The sequence below is a fragment of the Macrobrachium nipponense genome, chromosome 26 (assembly GCF_015104395.2).
Source record: "Macrobrachium nipponense isolate FS-2020 chromosome 26, ASM1510439v2, whole genome shotgun sequence".
NCBI lineage: Eukaryota > Metazoa > Arthropoda > Malacostraca > Decapoda > Palaemonidae > Macrobrachium > Macrobrachium nipponense.
In genome coordinates this window covers 343,135-362,068 of record NC_087215.1, presented here as the reverse complement: position 1 = coordinate 362,068, position 18,934 = coordinate 343,135, and positions in this window count along the sequence as shown.

Sequence of the window (18,934 nt, the reverse complement as noted above, 5' to 3'; positions counted from 1 at the left end):
CTAGCGAACTAACGCTGGTCCATCTCCCGCCCATACAAGGAGACTACAGCCTGGGTTATCTATACGGTAACATAAAAAACTCACAAACCAGGAAACCCCCTCCGGCCGATCATCAGCCAGACGCCCGCCCCTACTTACGCCTTGGCTAAACGTCTAACCAAATTTTGACCCCCTACGTCCCGAGTCGGTACAGCCTGCAGTCGTCAGTAGAATTCCTAGAAGTCATCAAGGACGCCCCTGGCACCGGGATTATCGCCTCGCTGGACGTAGAGTCCCTGTTTACGAACGTGCCTGTCGACCGAAAACCATTGACATCATCCTTGAGCGTGTCTACAGGAGTCAGTCGACGGCGCCCCTCAACATCCACCCGAAGCCTCGCTCCGTACGCTGCTGGAGATCTGCACGAGAAGGCCCCGCCCCTTTCTCCACCCACCGAGGACAGATGTACCGCCAAAAGGACGGCGTAGCGATGGGCTCCCCACTGGGGTTACTCTTCGCTAACTTTTACATGGGCACCGTGGAGGAACTAGTCTTTGCTAGGATGCAGTAACCCCGCAGATATGGACGATATATCGACGACATCTTTGTTCAAGTCGACGCCGAGAATGAGGTAGAAGCCCTCCGTCAGGCATTTCAGCAGTGCAGCGTGCTGAATTACACTGTTGATACAGCAACCGACGATCGGCTCCCCTTCCTCGACGTCCTTGTGAGTAAGACGGAAGACGGCCTCCGTACTTCCGTCTACACAAAGAAAACCAACCTAGGACTTTGCCTCATGTGACAGCGAGTGCCCCGCCAGATTCAAAAGCACGACCGTCAGGGCCTTCGTCAGGAGAGCCCTCTCCCACTGCTCGACCAGGCAGGACACTCATCAGGAACTCGACCTCGCCTCCCAAGTACTCGTAAATAAAGGGTATTCAAATAGATTAATAAGCAGAGAAGTCCGTACAGCCCTGGAGAAATGGTACGGTAGTGAGAGCCCGCAACCCCGCCCCCAGGATAATATCAAGCTGTATTATAAAGCCTTCATGAGCTCACATTACCGTGAAGAAGAGGACTCAGTCAAGAAAATTATTTCTGAAAAATGTATCCCCGACCGACGACACCAAAAATATCGACTAATTATCTACTACCAGAATCGGAGGACGCGCGACCTAATTATGAAAAAATAACCCCTCTCCACAGGTACGAGACCCCTGAAGCAGACGCATGTGGTGATCAGTATACATGCCCAGTCCGCGGTTGCAGCGGCGCCTACGTTGGTATGACTACCATGCTAGCCCTGTTCGAAGAGACTCACCCTCGTGCCACGCCCAAGAGGGGGCTATCAAAAATCACGCACCGCACCAAACATCAAGAGGCCATCTCCCGGGATGTGATCATCCAAAACACGAAGATCATCGGGAAGGCCCTGATGCCCGTCGGTTACGCCTGCTGGAGGCGCTTCTATCCAGCAAGTAAGACCTACACTAAATACGACGCAGGAAGAATTTCTCCTCCCTACGAGTATGAGAAGACCTGCCACCAACAATGACACCACCGAGCACGACAACTCCACGGAAGACGACGCCCCCGAACGAGATACTCCCGCAGCCAATCATAATCAAGTTAGCCGTGACGTCCCGCAGCATAGCGAAACGCCCATCGACGTAACTGCGCCGCTAAGGAGGTCTAGGCGGCTGCAGGACTTACAGTATCGCAACCATCAACGCATGGAAAGTGGCTTGAGACCCGTTCAAGCCACCAATGAAAACGAAGACCTACCGCCACCAGCCAATAGTAGATCAGCATGGGGCGGACCCCCACCCCCTGCTGTCAACTCCAAATATAAACGAGGACGGACACCGCTTCAAGATCAGTCCACCCTCAGCTTCCCAGCCCGAGGATGTCCTGGCAGCTCCAGACGAAAAGCTCGCTTGGCTTCAAGAAAGAGAGAGAGAGAGAGAGAGAGAGAGAGACATATATATATATATCGTTAATGACTTTGATAACTATTGGTATCATAGGTTTATCTGTAAAATTCAAATATATACACCAATTTTCCTTTGGCTCTGTATTGATCATGACCTCCATAGGCGCTCTACTAGCCTGTCTAAGTAGCACGGAAAAAGCCGCTATTCGGAAAATAGAAGAAGAAATCTCTACAAGTGTAATGCTGCTGAAGTAGCCATTACTTTTTTTAATAAAATAATAATAATAATAATAATAATAATCTAAGTTAACGAAAATGCCTTTATTAATGATAATTGTAATATAAATTGTAGAAAATTTTCAACAAATAATAATGATAATAATAATAATAATCTAAATTCAAGGAAATTTCGTAACAATAATAATCTAAGTTAACGAAAAATTCCTATGATTATGATAATTGTAATATGAATTATTGAAAATTTTTAACTAATAATAATAATAACAATCTAAATTCAAGGAAATTTTTGTGATAATAATAATTATAATAATAATCTAAATTAAAGAAATTCTGCTAATAATAATAGTATTGATAATAATCTAGAACTGGCGGAATATTATAATAATTAATAATAATAATAATTTGCCAGAAGACCATTGACAATCTTGTCCCACCTTGACCAACCAGCGCTGCTTAACAACATTCCTCCCGACCAATCACCGATAACTGTTGTTTCTCCTGGCTGCGGTTGTAGTTGCATTTGTTGTTTGTCGTTATTGTTGTTGTTGTTGTATCGGTGTGAAGTGGCCTTGAAGCGACATCGGCGGAAGCTGACGAACAATGATGGATTCTCGCTCGTGACTCACTGATAAGGACGTGTTCTTAGTCACATTTGGCTTCAGGAAAATTGGTTTAGTTGGGGTTGTGTATGCACACGCACGCACACACACACACACACACATATATATATATATACATACATACATACATACATATTGAATAATTATCACATCACCGTGATTCATATAAACTATTCGAGCTACAAATGTCCTTTAATATCTAATTCGCTCTACCTCGGAATTGATATATTTTCATATATGTAAACCGAAGGGGAATTTCTTAGTTGATAATTATCAACTAAAATATTCCCCTTCCGTTTACATATATGAAAATATATTAATTCCGAGGTAGAGTGAAGTAGATATTAAAGGACATTTGTAGCTTGAATAATTTATACATACATATATGTATAAGTGTATATATATATATACATACATATTTTTATATACATACACACATAAACACATTATATACATATGCTTAAAAAATCACAGTAGAGATGCACGTGACTTCATTCGATAAGCGAATACCACAGGAAAATGAGTCAGAAAGCCAAGCGCTTTCGTCTTTGCTAAGACGTTGTCAAGAAACGAATGAAATACAGTTGGAAAGAATGTTACCTACCAGGTAAACAAAAAGATGAAGAATACCAGATGGTTAATTGTCAAATTATATATATATATATATACACACACACACATCACGAAACGTCAGGCAATCGAAGAACCAGATACCAGACAGGTCCACGTCACCAAGTACTCGGCATTACCATTTCTAAAAGGGTATCAGCGTTATTCTCTCTCTCTCTCTCTCTCTCTCTCTCCGGGCGCTCGAGATAAAAAGAAGCATTACTCACATCCTTTGTTTTAAAGAGACCTTTGGGTGACGTGACAGATCTGAGCGAATTTCTCTCGCAGTGTTGTTTCAAGTTTTGATTTGCTTTTAACTTTGTTTATCGAGATAATTCATTTTCTTTGATCATATATTTTGTTTTCATTTGTTTCCTACTTTGGTTTAGTGTTAATCCAGGGATTATCAACCTGGGGTACGCCAAGGGGGGGTTACGCGCTCCCCCAACGGGCCTCGAATGGATGTGGAAGCCGACCTCCGATATTCCTTATAGCATGTTGTTTTTGCCAGCACGGGCTCTTGCTCATAAAGCAGCCCGTAGCTCGATTTACCTTTAGCAAAAATTGTTCCACGGCTGACTATAGGCTAAATGAGAAAAAACAGTTACAGCCATCTTACTAATTTTGCAGCTGACGTCACTTTATTGCATTTTCTAATTGCAACTCAGTGCCACAACCTTGAAATTTACTGCATATCCAGAGGTAAAATCTTATAAAAAAAGTGTCTCTATTTTTTATGAAATTCTTTGCGTTTACAATATTATTGGTTATTTGTTTTTACCCTTTTGTTTGTTTTGCTTTCGTTTATAAAGACAAATAATTATATCTTAGTTTAACCAGACAACTGAGCTTTCTTAACAGCTCTAGGACCTAGGAACCAAATGGTGACCTAGCAACGGGACTAGGACGCACAGCTTATTGTGGGATCCGAACTACATGAAATCGAGAAATGAATTTCTAATCGGCAGAAATAAATTCCTCTGTTTCAGCTTGCCTTTTCTTCGGTTATATTTATATATATATATATATATATATATATATATATATATATATATATATATATTATATATATATATATGACTGGTAAAAAGTGTTCTGTAACAACAGAATTCCATCTAATAAAAGGAGCCCATAAAAACACCAAAATGTAGAGAGAAAGTACTATATTTCAGAGACTGCTGTCTCTCTCTTCAGGTATATGAATTGAGAAAAGTTTACAGAAAAGGTGGTATTTATACCAAGAGATTCGTCCCACAAGTAAGCCAATTTAGGTCACCCCCCGCTGATAATCTTCCTTTAATCTTCTTAAGCGTTGGTTGAATGAACACTGCGGTCGACGATGTCGGATGTCCAATTCCCTTTTGAGATGTCATTACCTCTTCTCTTTTATTAAGGCCGATTCATCATTTGACTCTTGTACCGGCAGTTGCTGCTATAAATTACACGTGACATATTCCAGTTTATTCTATGGTTATGTTTCATTTATATGATTGAAAATAGCCGAGTTCTGTTGTCCATACCTAACTGACCGTTTGTGTTGTATTAATCTCTGGGGAAGTGATTTACCTGTAAATCCGATGTAAGATTGGTCACAGTCCTGGCATGGGATCTCATATATATCAGAGTCTTTGGGCGATGTCTTTGTTGGACGTTAATCAGGGGATTTGGCTAAGGTATTTGGGTAGGTAAATGCAAAAGGGTTTGGATTTACCCAGGGTGTGAGTTACTCTCTTAATCGTCTCCAGGTGGGAATTTTTATTTTATTGTTGGGTGTCTCTGGTCTTGTCTTTAGGGGGTCGGTAGAAAATTACGTTTGCTTTTTGAATTGCTTTCTCAATTATATGGTCAGGATACTTTAAAGATGAAAGTTGCTTGCGAATTAGTTCAAATTCTTTTTCCAGGAAATCTGGGGAACAAATTCGTAAGGCTCTTAAGAATAGGTTGCTAGCTAGACCTATCTTGATGGTATTGTCATGATAGCTAAAATAGTGAATATATGAAAGTGAGAACGTTGTTGGTTTTCTGTATATGGTAAATTTGTATTCTGTCGTGTCTCTGATTATTAAAACATCAAGAAAAGGAATTTTGTTGTCGGTGTTCCCATTCAACTTTAAATTTGATGCTGGGCACTAATGCGTTTAATTTTTTTGAGAGGAATTCATTAAAAATTACCCCCACCCCTTACTTATTCCCCATCAAAATGTAGTATGTCATCCAACGTATCTCATCCACAGCATGTTTTTTTGGGTTTTATTGCATTTATTACTGTAGTTTTCAAAAGTATTCCATGTACAGATTGGCTAAATAGGACTTAAAGGACTACCATACTACACCCGAATTTTTGCTTGTAGAATGATTCCCCGAATGAAAATACGTTATTAGATGCACATAATTCAACTAACTTTATTATTTTGTCAAGTGCCAAAGGGAAATGATCTGAATAGGGGATAATTTTTCCCTTAAAAACTGAACGAACGTCCTGTACTGGTACTTTTGTGAATAGGGAGTCTACGTCAGGCTTAAAAAGTTTTTATGTTGTGAAGTGGTATATGTGCTTCTCTGAATTTGTGACAAAAGTCTTCCGAATGTTTGATGTGACTGGGAGAAAAAGTGCCTAAAAAAGGAGATAGGAGGCCAGCTAACCATTTAGAAATTTTGTAATTGAAAGCTCCGGCGCATGAAACGATGGGTCCTGAATGGAAGATTGTCTTTGTGAGTTTTGGGAAGACCATAAAAGTAGGGTAATTTAGGATTAATTACTTTAAATTTCTCTAATAGTTCAATACTCTTTTTGTCTTGGCCAATTAATCTTACTTTCCCGAAAAAATTCTGTGGGAACGTTCTGGAGGGATTTTTCGTCAGTTTTTTCGTAAGTATTTGTGTCGCTAAGGAGCTGGTTGATTTTGTCGAGGTAGAAGTCTTTGTCCATTATTACAATTTTTGCCGTCTTTGTCGGATCTACTTATTATAACATCTAACTTTTTTAGCGAGTGGATGGCTATCATGAATCTGCGGGGAACAGGATATTCTTATGAAGGTCAGTTAAAGCATTTAGTAACACTCCTTTTAAACATATCTCTTCACGGCTGTAGTTTTTGTCAGATATGAATTTATCAAAAGCCACTATGAAGTCTAGTTGTTTTTGCGTCTGGCATTAGGGCAAAGGATAAGCCTAAATTTAAAAAACTAAATGTTGATTTACAGTAAGGGGGGTGTTGGATAAGTTTAAAACTTTGTCTTGTTGTTCAAGATTATTCCATGCGCTATTATCTATTAGGTTATTTAACTTGCGTAAAAGTCTGTTGGAATGAGTCACGCTATTATAGGCAGCAATGTTGGAACAGAATGAAAATCAGATACCTGTATACGTGGTCCGTAGTGAGGAGGCGAAGATTAGATTGAGTTCCATATATCACTCTGCGTAGCACGAAGATGTCGTTTCTCGTATTGGTGATTCTTTCTTCCAGGAAAATCTTGTGTGATAGAGGGAAGGGGTTTGATTGCAGAGTCCATCTCCCGAATCCGTACATTTTTGGAAGTACTTGTTCTTAGAGGCATTCTTCCAAAAAGTGTTTTTGTTTTTCAGCCGGTGTAGTCTGTTCAGTTCTTTTTCAAACTTGCGGAAAACTGGCTTGACTTCTGGAAGTGAGTGAAGAATCGTGGAAAGGCGGTTGAATTCCATAATGGGCTGACAATGACTGGTAAAAATGTTCTGTAACAACAGAATTCCATCTAATAAAAGGAGCCCATAAAAACAAAACCAAAAATGTAGAGAGAAAAGTACTATATTTCAGAGACTGCTGTCTCTCTCTTCAGGTATATGAATGAGAAAAGTTTACAGAAAAGGTGGGTATTTATACCAAGAGATTCGTCCACAAGTAAGCCAATTTAGGTCACCCCCGCTGATAATCTTCCTTTAATCTTCTTAAGCGTTGGTTGAATGAACCACTGCGTCGACGAGTCGGATGTCCAATTCCCTTTTGAGATGTTCATTACCTGCTTCTCTTTTATTAAGGCCGATTCCATCATTTGACTCTGTACCGGCAGTTGCTGCTATAATTACACGTGACATATTCCAGTTTATTCTATGGTTATGTTCATTTATATGATTGAAAATAGCCGATTTCTGTTGTCCATACCTAACTGACCGTTTGTGTTGTATTAATCTCTGGGGAAGTGATTTACCTGTAAATCCGATGTAAGATTGGTCACAGTCTTGGCATGGGATCTCATATACTCCAGAGTCTTTGGGCGATGTCTTTTGTTGGACGTTAATCAGGGATTTGGCTAAGGTATTTGGGTAGGTAAATGCAAAAGGGTTGGATTTTCCCAAGGGTGTGAGTTACTCTCTTAATCGTCCTCCAGGTGGGGAATTTTTATTTTATTGTTGGGTGTGTCTCTGGTCTTGTCTTTAGGGGGTCGGTAGAAAATTACGTTGCTTTTTGAATTGCTTTCTCAATTATATGGTCAGGATACTTTAAAGATGAAAGTTGCTTGCGAATTAGTTTCAAATTCTTTTTCAGGAATCTGGGGAACAAATTCGTAAGCTCTTAAGAATAGGTTGCTAGCTAGACCTATCTTGATGGTATTGTCATGATAGCTAAAATAGTGAATATATGAAAGTGAGAACGTTGGTTTTCTGTATATGGTAAATTTGTATTCTGTCGTGTCCTCTGATTATTAAAACATCAAGAAAAGGAATTTTGTTGTCTGTTTCCCATTCAACTTTAAATTTGATGCTGGGCACTAATGCGTTAGTGCCCAGCATCAAATTTAAAGTTGAATGGGAACAGACAACAAATTCCTTTTCTTGATGTTTTAATAATCAGAGACACGACAGAATACAAAGTTTACCATATACAGAAAACCAACGTTTCTCACTTTCATATATTCACTATTTTAGCTATCATGACAATACCATCACGATAGGTCTAGCTAGCAACCTATTCTTAAGAGCCTTACGAATTTGTTCCCCAGTTTCCTGGAAAAGAATTTGAACTAATTCGCAAGCAACTTTCATCTTTAAAGTATCCTGACCATATAATTGAGAAAAGCAATTCAAAAAGCAAATGTAATTTTCTACCGACCCCCTAAAGACAAGACCAGAGACACACCCAACAATAAAATAAAAATTCACCCCACCTGGAGACGATAAGAGAGTAACTCACACCCTTGGGAAATCCAACCTTTTGCATTTACCTACCCAAATACCTTAGCCAAATCCCTGATTAACGTCCAACAAAAGACATCGCCCAAAGACTCTGGAGTATATGAGATCCCATGCCAAGACTGTGACCAATCTTACATCGGATTTACAGGTAAATCACTTCCCCAGAGATTAATACAACACAAACGGTCAGTTAGGTATGGACAACAGAACTCGGCTATTTTCAATCATATAAATGAACATAACCATAGAATAAACTGGAATTATGTCACGTGTAATTTATAGCAGCAAACTGCCGGTACAAGAGTCAAATGATGGAATCGGCCTTTAATAAAAGAGAGCAGGTAATGAACATCTCAAAGGGAATTGGACATCGGACATCGTCGACGCAGTGTTCATTCAACCAACGCTTAAGAAGATTAAAGGAAGATTATCAGCGGGGGTGACCTAAATTGGCTTACTTGTGGACGAAATCTCTTGGTATAAATACCACCTTTTCTGTAAACTTTTCTCATTCATATACCTGAAGAGAGAGACAGCAGTCTCTGAAATATAGTACTTTTCTCTCTACATTTTGGTGTTTTTTATGGGCTCCTTTTATTAGATGGAATTCTGTTGTTACAGAACACTTTTACCAGTCATTGTCAGCCCATTATGGAATTCAACCGCCTTTCCACGATTCTTCACTCACTTCCAGAAGTCAAGCCAGTTTTCCGCAAGTTTGAAAAAGAACTGAACAGACTACACCGGCTGAAAAACCAAAAACACTTTTTGGAAGAATGCCTCAAAGAACAAGTACTTCCAAAAATGTACGGATTCGGGAGATGGACTCTGCAATCAAACCCCTTCCCTCTATCACACAAGATTTTCCTGGAAGAAAGAATCACCAATACGAGAAACGACATCTTCGTGCTACGCAGAGTGATATATGGAACTCAATCTAATCTTCGCCTCCTCACTACGGACCACGTATACAGGTATCTGATTTCATTCTGTTCCGACATTGCTGCCTATAATAGCGTGACTCATTCCAACAGACTTTACGCAAGTTAAATAACCTAATAGATAATAGCGCATGGAATAATCTTGAACAACAAGACAAAGTTTTAAACTTATCCAACACCCCCCTTACTGTAAATCAACATTTAGTTTTTAAATTAAGGCTTATCCTTTGCCCTAATGCCAGACCGCAAAAACAACCTAGACTTCATAGTGGCTTTTGATAAATTCATATCTGACAAAAACTACAGCCGTGAAGAGATATGTTTAAAAGGAGTGTTACTAATGCTTTAACTGACCTTCATAAGAAATATCCTGTTCCCCGCAGATTCATGATAGCCATCCACTCGCTAAAAAAAGTTGAGATGTTATAATAAGTAGATCCGACAAAGACGGCAAAATTGTAATAATGGACAAAGACTTCTACCTCGACAAAATCACCAGCTCCTTAGCGACACAAATACTTACGAAAAACTGACGAAAAATCCCCTCCAGAACGTTCCCACAGAATTTTTTCGGAAAGTAAGATTAATTGGCCAAGACAAAGAGTATTGAACTATTGAGAAATTTAAAGTAATTAATCCTAAAATTACCCTACTTTTATGGTCTTCCCAAAACTCACAAAGACAATCTTCATTCAGACCCATCGTTTCATGCGCCGGCAGCTTTCAATTACAAATTTCTAAAATGGTTAGCTGGCCTCCTTTCTCCTTTTTTAGGCACTTTTTCTCCCAGTCACATCAAACATTCGGAAGACTTTTGTCACAAATTCAGAGAAGCACATATACCACTTCACAACATAAAACTTTTAAGCCTTGACGTAGACTCCCTATTCACAAAAGTACCAGTACAGGACGTTTCTTCAGTTTTTAAGGGAAAAATTATCCCCCTCATTCAGATCATTTCCCTTGGCACTTGACAAAATAATAAAGTTAGTTGAATTATGTGCATACTAATAACGTATTTTCATTCGGGGAATCATTCTACAAGCAAAATTCGGGTGTAGTATGGGTAGTCCTTTAAGTCCTATTTTAGCCAATCTGTACATGGAATACTTTTGAAACTACAGTAATAAATGCAATAAAACCCAAAAACATGCTGTGGATGAGATACGTGGATGACATACTAACATTTTGGATAATAAGTGGGGTAATTTTAATGAATTCCTCTCAAAATTAAACGCATTAGTGCCCAGCATCAAATTTAAAGTTGAATGGGAAACAGACAACAAAAATTCTTTTCTTGATGTTTTAATAATCAGAGACACGACAGAATACAAATTTACCATATACAGAAAACCAACGTTCTCACTTTCATCTATCACTATTTTAGCTATCATGACAATACCATCAAGATAGGTCTAGCTAGCAACCCTATTCTTAAGAGCCTTACGAATTGTTCCCCAGATTTCCTGGAAAAGAATTTGAACTAATTCGCAAGCAACTTTCATCTTTAAAGTATCCTGACCATATAATTGAGAAAGCAATTCAAAAAGCAAACGTAATTTTCTACCGACCCCCTAAAGACAAGACCAGAGACACCACCCAACAATAAAATAAAAATTCCCCACCTGGAGACGATTAAGAGAGTAACTCACACCCTTGGGAATCCAACCTTTTGCATTTACCTACCCAAATACCTTAGCCAAATCCCTGATTAACGTCCAACAAAAGACATCGCCCAAAGACTCTGGGGTATATGAGATCCCATGCCAGGACTGTGACCAATCTTACATCGGATTTACAGGTAAATCACTTCCCCAGAGATTAATACAACACAAACGGTCAGTTAGTATGGACACAGAACTCGGCTATTTTCAATCATATAAATGAACATAACCATAGAATAAACTGGAATATGTCACGTGTAATTTATAGCAGCAACTGCCGGTACAAGAGTCAAATGATGGAATCGGCCTTAATAAAAGAGAAGCAGGTAATGAACATCTCAAAAGGGAATTGGACATCCGACATCGTCGACGCAGTGTTCATTCAACCAACGCTTAAGAAGATTAAAGGAAGATTATCAGCGGGGTGTGACCTAAATTGGCTTACTTGTGGACGAATCTCTGGTATAAATACCACCTTTTCTGTAAAACTTTTCTCATTCATATACCTGAAGAGAGAGACAGCAGTCTCTGAAATATAGTACTTTTCTCTCTACATTTTGGTGTTTTTATGGGCTCCTTTTATTAGATGGAATTCTGTTGTTACAGAACACTTTTACCAGTCATTGTCAGCCCATTATGGAATTCAACCGCCTTTCCACGATTCTTTACTCACTTCCAGAAGTCAAGGCAGTTTTCCGCAAGTTTGAAAAAGAACTGAACAGACTACACCGGCTGAAAAACCAAAAACACTTTTTGGAAGAATGCCTCAAAGAACAAGTACTTCCAAAAATGTACGGATTCGGGAGATGGACTCTGCAATCAAACCCCTTCCCTCTATCACACAAGATTTTCCTGGAAGAAAGAATCACCAATACGAGAAACGACATCTTCGTGCTACGCAGAGTGATATATGGAACTCAATCTAATCTTCGCCTCCTCACTACGGACCACGTATACAGGTATCTGATTTCATTCTGTTCCGACATTGCTGCCTATAATAGCGTGACTCATTCCAACAGACTTTTACGCAAGTTAAATAACCTAATAGATAATAGCGCATGGAATAATCTTGAACAACAAGACAAAGTTTTAAACTTATCCAACACCCCCCTTACTGTAAATCACATTTAGTTTTAAATTTAGGCTTATCCTTTGCCCTAATGCCAGACCGCAAAAACAACCTAGACTTCATAGTGGCTTTTGATAAATTCATATCTGACAAAAAACTACAGCCGTGAAGAGATATGTTTAAAAGGAGTGTTACTAAATGCTTTAACTGACCTTCATAAGAATATCCTGTTCCCCGCAGATTCATGATAGCCATCCACTTCGCTAAAAAAGTTAGATGTTATAATAAGTAGATCCGACAAAGACGGCAAAATTGTAATAATGGACAAACAGACTTCTACCTCGACAAAATCAACCAGCTCCTTAGCGACACAAATACTTACGAAAAACTGACGAAAAAATCCCTCAGAACGTTCCCACAGAATTTTTTCGGAAAGTAAGATTAATTGGCCAAGACAAAAAGAGTATTGAACTATTAGAGAAATTTAAAGTAATTAATCCTAAATTACCCTACTTTTATGGTCTTCCCAAAACTCACAAAGACAATCTTCCATTCAGACCCATCGTTTCATGCGCCGGAGCTTTCAATTACAAAATTTTCTAAATGGTTAGCTGCCTCCTTTCCTCCTTTTTTAGGCACTTTTTCTCCCAGTCACATCAAACATTCGGAAGACTTTTGTCACAAATTCAGAGAAGCACATATACCACTTCACAACATAAAACTTTTAAGCCTTGACGTAGACTCCCTATTCACAAAAGTACCAGTACAGGACGTTCTTCAGTTTTTTAAGGGAAAAATTATCCCCCTATTCAGATCATTTCCCTTTGGCACTTGACAAAATAATAAAGTTAGTTGAATTATGTGCATCTAATAACGTATTTTCATTCGGGGAATCATTCTACAAGCAAAAATTCGGGTGTAGTATGGGTAGTCCTTTAAGTCCTATTTTAGCCAATCTGTACATGGAATACTTTGAAACTACAGTAATAAATGCAATAAAACCCAAAAACATGCTGTGGATGAGATACGTGGATGACTACTAACATTTTGGGATAATAAGTGGGGTAATTTTAATGAATTCCTCTCAAAATTAAACGCATTAGTGCCCAGCATCAAATTTAAAGTTGAAGTGGGAAACAGACAACAAAATTCCTTTCTTGATGTTTTAATAATCAGAGACACGACAGAATACAAATTTACCATATACAGAAAACCAACGTTCTCACTTTCATATATTCACTATTTTAGCTATCATGACAATACCATCAAGATAGGTCTAGCTAGCAACCTATTCTTAAGAGCCTTACGAATTTGTTCCCCAGATTTCCGGTGAAAAAGAATTTGAAACTAATTCGCAAGCAACTTTCATCTTTAAAGTATCCTGACCATATAATTGAGAAAGCAATTCAAAAAGCAAACGTAATTTCTACCGACCCCCCCCCTAAAGACAAGACCAGAGACACACCCAACAATAAAATAAAAATTCCCCACCTGGAGACGATTAAGAGAGTAACTCACACCCTTGGGAAATCCAACCCTTTTGCATTTACCTACCCAAATACCTTAGCCAAATCCCTGATTAACGTCCAACAAAAGACATCGCCCAAAGACTCTGGAGTTATATGAGATCCCATGCCAGACTGTGACCAATCTTACATCGGATTTACAGGTAAATCACTTCCCCAGAGATTAATACAACACAAACGGTCAGTTAGGTATGGACAACAGACTCGGCTATTTTCAATCATATAAATGAACATAACCATAGAATAAACTGGAATATGTCACGTGTAATTTATAGCAGCAACTGCCGGTACAAGAGTCAAATGATGGAATCGGCCATTAATAAAAGAGAAGCAGGTAATGAACATCTCAAAAGGGAATTGGACATCCGACATCGTCGACGCAGTGTTCATTCAACCAACGCTTAAGAAGATTAAAGGAAGATTATCAGCGGGGGTGACCTAAATCTTTGCTTACTTGTGGACGAATCTCTTGGTTATAAATACCACCTTTTCTGTAAACTTTTCTCATTCATATACCTGAAGAGAGAGACAGCAGTCTCTGAAATTATAGTACTTTTCTCTCTACATTTTGGTTGTTTTTTATGGCTCCTTTTATTAGATATTATATATATTATATATATATATTATATATATCTATATATATATATATATATATATATATATTATCTTTATTAATGTACGAAATAAATAAGGCAAGTTTCTTCAGCACCCTCCGTTAACCGAACGCATATGTCACCAAGCATTGCCAAATAACGCCCCTATCTAACTTAATTATTCTAATGATAATAATATAATAATAATAATACTGAATTTCCAAGTAGCCTTTAGTCCTCAGCTCGATTCGAGCGAACTGAAACGATGCACATATTACGCGTGACGTCATCAACATACCTAGAAATGTGTTAGCAGTTTGACATTTACGTACAATGGCATGTCATTAGATGGGTAATTGGTCTGTAATTGCCCTTACAATGTGCTTTATCCTGTGCGCGCGAGAGAGAGAGAGAGAGAGAGAGAGAGAGAGAGAGAGAGAGGGGGAAGGGGTGTTAGTGGAGGAGAGAGAGAGAGAGAGAGAGTGACACTATAGACACGGTATCTATCTCTTCACTTCCTGACTATTAAGCTCTCTTCGTTTCTAATCCTTTTCTGTTCAGTCTGGTAATTTTAGAGAGAGAGAGAGAGAGAGAATGGATGATTTCCTCAAATAAAGCTGAAGGCCCAACTGTAACCTCCTCATTCCAAAGTATCATTATATACCATCACCCAGTTTCTTCATGTTTTCATCCTTCTTTTCCTCTTCTCCTTCCTCCTCCTCCCTTTTTCTCCTCCTCCTCTTCCACTTTCGGTAGTGGCAGTGCCAGGGCCAATAATGCCGCTTTTATTGACTTGACAAAAATGCAGAGAAACTCATTTCTTATTCACCCGAGTGTGTTGACTTCTGGAAATCTTAGTTTCATTTTCTTTCTTCTTTCATCTTTTATTTCAAGCTGATTTCGAAAACTACCGAAATAAGCGTCAATTCAGCTTGATTTCAATCCGTCTCCAAAGTAGTTTGAAAGGTTATATTCAATAAAGTTGAAACGAAAAATGTAATGGCTTTCATTAAGCTACAGGACTACTTTAGTTTAAGAAGTGGGTTTTTTCGCATTTTTTTGCTTTTTATTTGTCTATTTTATTTACTGCGCCAAGACTTGACTACATAAACTTCATATGATTTAATCTAGAGAATGTGACAGTTCGTCCTACGTATCATAACCTCGTGTAAGTTTTGTTGTTGAGAGTTTTAGCAGTGTGTTCATGAATACAAATGTTCGAGTTAGTTGCAGTGTTCTTCCCTCAAGTCTCTCTCTCTCTCTCTCTCTCTCTCTCTCTCTCTCTCTCTCAAACACACGCTTTCAGAAAGATGGGTTACTGAACAACAATTCGTCGGTATATGTAAGTATTCTTCCCAGTCAGTACATAATACAACCAAGCTATAAGTATTGTTAGATACAAATTCATGAATATATATAAGCTCGCAGGTATACTGATGTACATTTGCATCTTCTTAATTTAGTCGGATGAAACACAGAGGAACTTCAATATTTTATTATGGGCCAATTTGCCTTGTTTTGAATTTATACTTACACCCACTTATTTCAACCATCCCGATAATTTCAGGAACAAATAAAATATGACGTCACTGCGTGGAACACCTTCGTCAGCAAAAAAAAGGACGCAATTATTTTACAGAGAGGTGACACCAGGAAAAATTAAGACGAACGTAACTGCACACCTTGAAGACTTCCACAATCGCGAGCTTTCCTCATTCCAGTAGCAACTTTATTCATATCTTGCATCTCTGAGAGATAAAGCTAATATGAAAAGATAGCTAATTAGTTGAGGAAATATCCACTGGATCCATTCATTCTAATAATTGAACGGACGCCATTCCGTTGTACTGTAATATGCTGAAAGTTAAACCAATCCATTCTAGTTTTATATGAAAAGAAAGTATAAGCTCGATATATCCATTTCATAAGAAATATGGAAAATGTTTAGATTTTAAGGAGTGTGCCCTTTAGGAAACAATAAACAAACATGTTTTCTTCGGTTAATCATTTATCTGTGCATATGTTCGTCTGTACTGTTTGTCGCCTTATCTTTTTTATATGGAAATTTCAGCCAGTTTACGGGGTCTCTATTGAACGTCTCGAGAGGACGAAACCGGTTATGAATATTCGTCTTGCTTCGTTTCTGTAGTACTTTGACCTATTATGATCAAGACAATATATTATATATATATATATATATATATATATATATATATCTATATCTATATATATATGTATATATAGTATATATCATATATATATATATATGTATGTATATATCTATATATATATATATATACATATACATATATATATATATGTGTGTATATATATATATATATATATATATATATATATATATATATATATGATGATGTTAGCGGAACCGATAACATCACTAGAAGTTCCTGATTTCTCCTCAGTCCGCTGGGCGCTGGTTCGAACCACGAGAGGACGAAATTATTATCAACTAAAAAATAATCTTCGGTTAACATATATGAAAATATAATAATTCCTAGGTAGAGCGAATTGGATATTGAAGGACATTTTTAGCTTGAAATAATGATAAGCCGCTTTCGTATATGTAACAAATACTTCTTCAGGGTAAAGAACAAATTACCTGAAGATGTGTATATTAAATACACGAAAGCGCTAGGTATACTTATGCAACTTACCTCCCTCTAGTCTCGTAATCTTTGTGACAATACACACACACACACACACACACACACACACATATATATATATATATATTATATATATATATATATACATATATATATACGTATATATTTATAGATATATAATATATATGTATACATATATATAATTATGTATATATATATATATATATATATATATATATATATATATAGTATATATATATATACATATATATCCAAAGGCTCCAAACCCCTTCACATTCTTCAATAACGAGCGAGGACTGGCAAAAGCCTTTAACCTCAAGACATGTTTTTACAACGTCTATCCTGGTAATGAAGAGACATTTTTTTTTCCTTTCCTCCTCCTCCTCTTCTTCTTCCTCCTCCAATATCTTCCTTTCTTCTTTCGTCTTCCTCTTATCCAGGCTTTTCTTCTCTTCCGTTCATCCTTGGCCATTTCGAGGCTGACCTGGCATAAGCCTTATATAGCCCCTTCTTATTAACTGCTTAATCCCTCAATCACACCTCTCCCCCTCCCCCAAACAACCCCCTCCCCCTCCCCCCAAACAACCCCCTCCCCCTTCCCCCCCCACCCCCAACATCTCCCTGAAACCTATACCACCACATAAAACCCAACCCCCACCCGCGAGTATCTAAAACTTGGAGGGCTAAAACCTCCCCTTGCAGAAACCGCCACACCCCCCTCCCCCCTAACACCAAATCCCGCCCCCTACCCTCCCCGCCGCCGCCTTTACCTCACCATCGTCCCGAGAGGCCAACCTCTCCTTCCCTAACCCCGAACCTCATTGGTTTCGGCTTCGGGAGGAATTCTCTTGGGATGTTCTGTCTTGATAGCTTGTTGGGTCCGGATATTATTATCATCATAATTAATTATTATTATTATTAATAAGTCGACATTCACATTCAAATTGATAATTGAAGGAAATAACCCATCGGATGATATTTTATATTTATGTTTTCTTGCTATTTACACATTTTTACTTTGTAAATTATTCATCTAAACATATGTATATATAACAGAGTAAAAAACGGAGGACGGAATTTGAGCAAATGTATACCTATTATTCTCACCATACCATCATAACATAACACACACACAAATATATGAGTGGTAAAAATGTTCTGTAACAACAGAATTCCGTCTAATAAAAGGAGCCCATGAAAAACGCAAAAATATAGAAAGTTCTCTCTCTTCATTACCTACCTGAAGAGAGAGAGACAGCAGTCTATGAAATATAGCATACTTACTTTCTGTATTTTGGCGTTTTTATGGGCTCCTTTTATTAGATACAGATATATATGTATGGTAATGTATGTTATGTAAGTTTAAGTCTGTATGCCACAATACACACACACACATATTATTATATATATATAATTATATATATATTATACATTATATACCTTACTAGATACAAAGCTATTGCCATTAGCCACAACGACAACTTAAAATCTTAAACTCCCGACACCATTTAGATAAGCTTATCACTACAAGCCTTGAATCCAGATAAGAAGCAAATAAAGATTCTCTCTCTCTCTCTCTCTCTCTCTCTCTCTCTCTCTCTCCTTCCGTAGCGAGATTCGAACCCACTACTTCCACTCAGTCCACTAAGCTACCAAGAGGGATGTAGTATAGTTTATCTAACTTTAATTTTCGTCCTCGAGTGATACTCGCATGATATTCTTCCATTTTTCTTGGGTGCGTTCTCTTTGTCCTTTAGAACTCGTGTTCGTCTGTAGTAGCCATTTCGCCTCTGCAGCCAAAATCTAAAGATAATATTGTCTCGAGATGGTGTTTGTAACTGTTGGATTCTCTGTGCTTACATTTGTCTCTACGATATTATTGATCTTGTCTACATCTTCCTTTAGATTCTCTGTGTTTACATTTGTCTCTACGGTATTATTG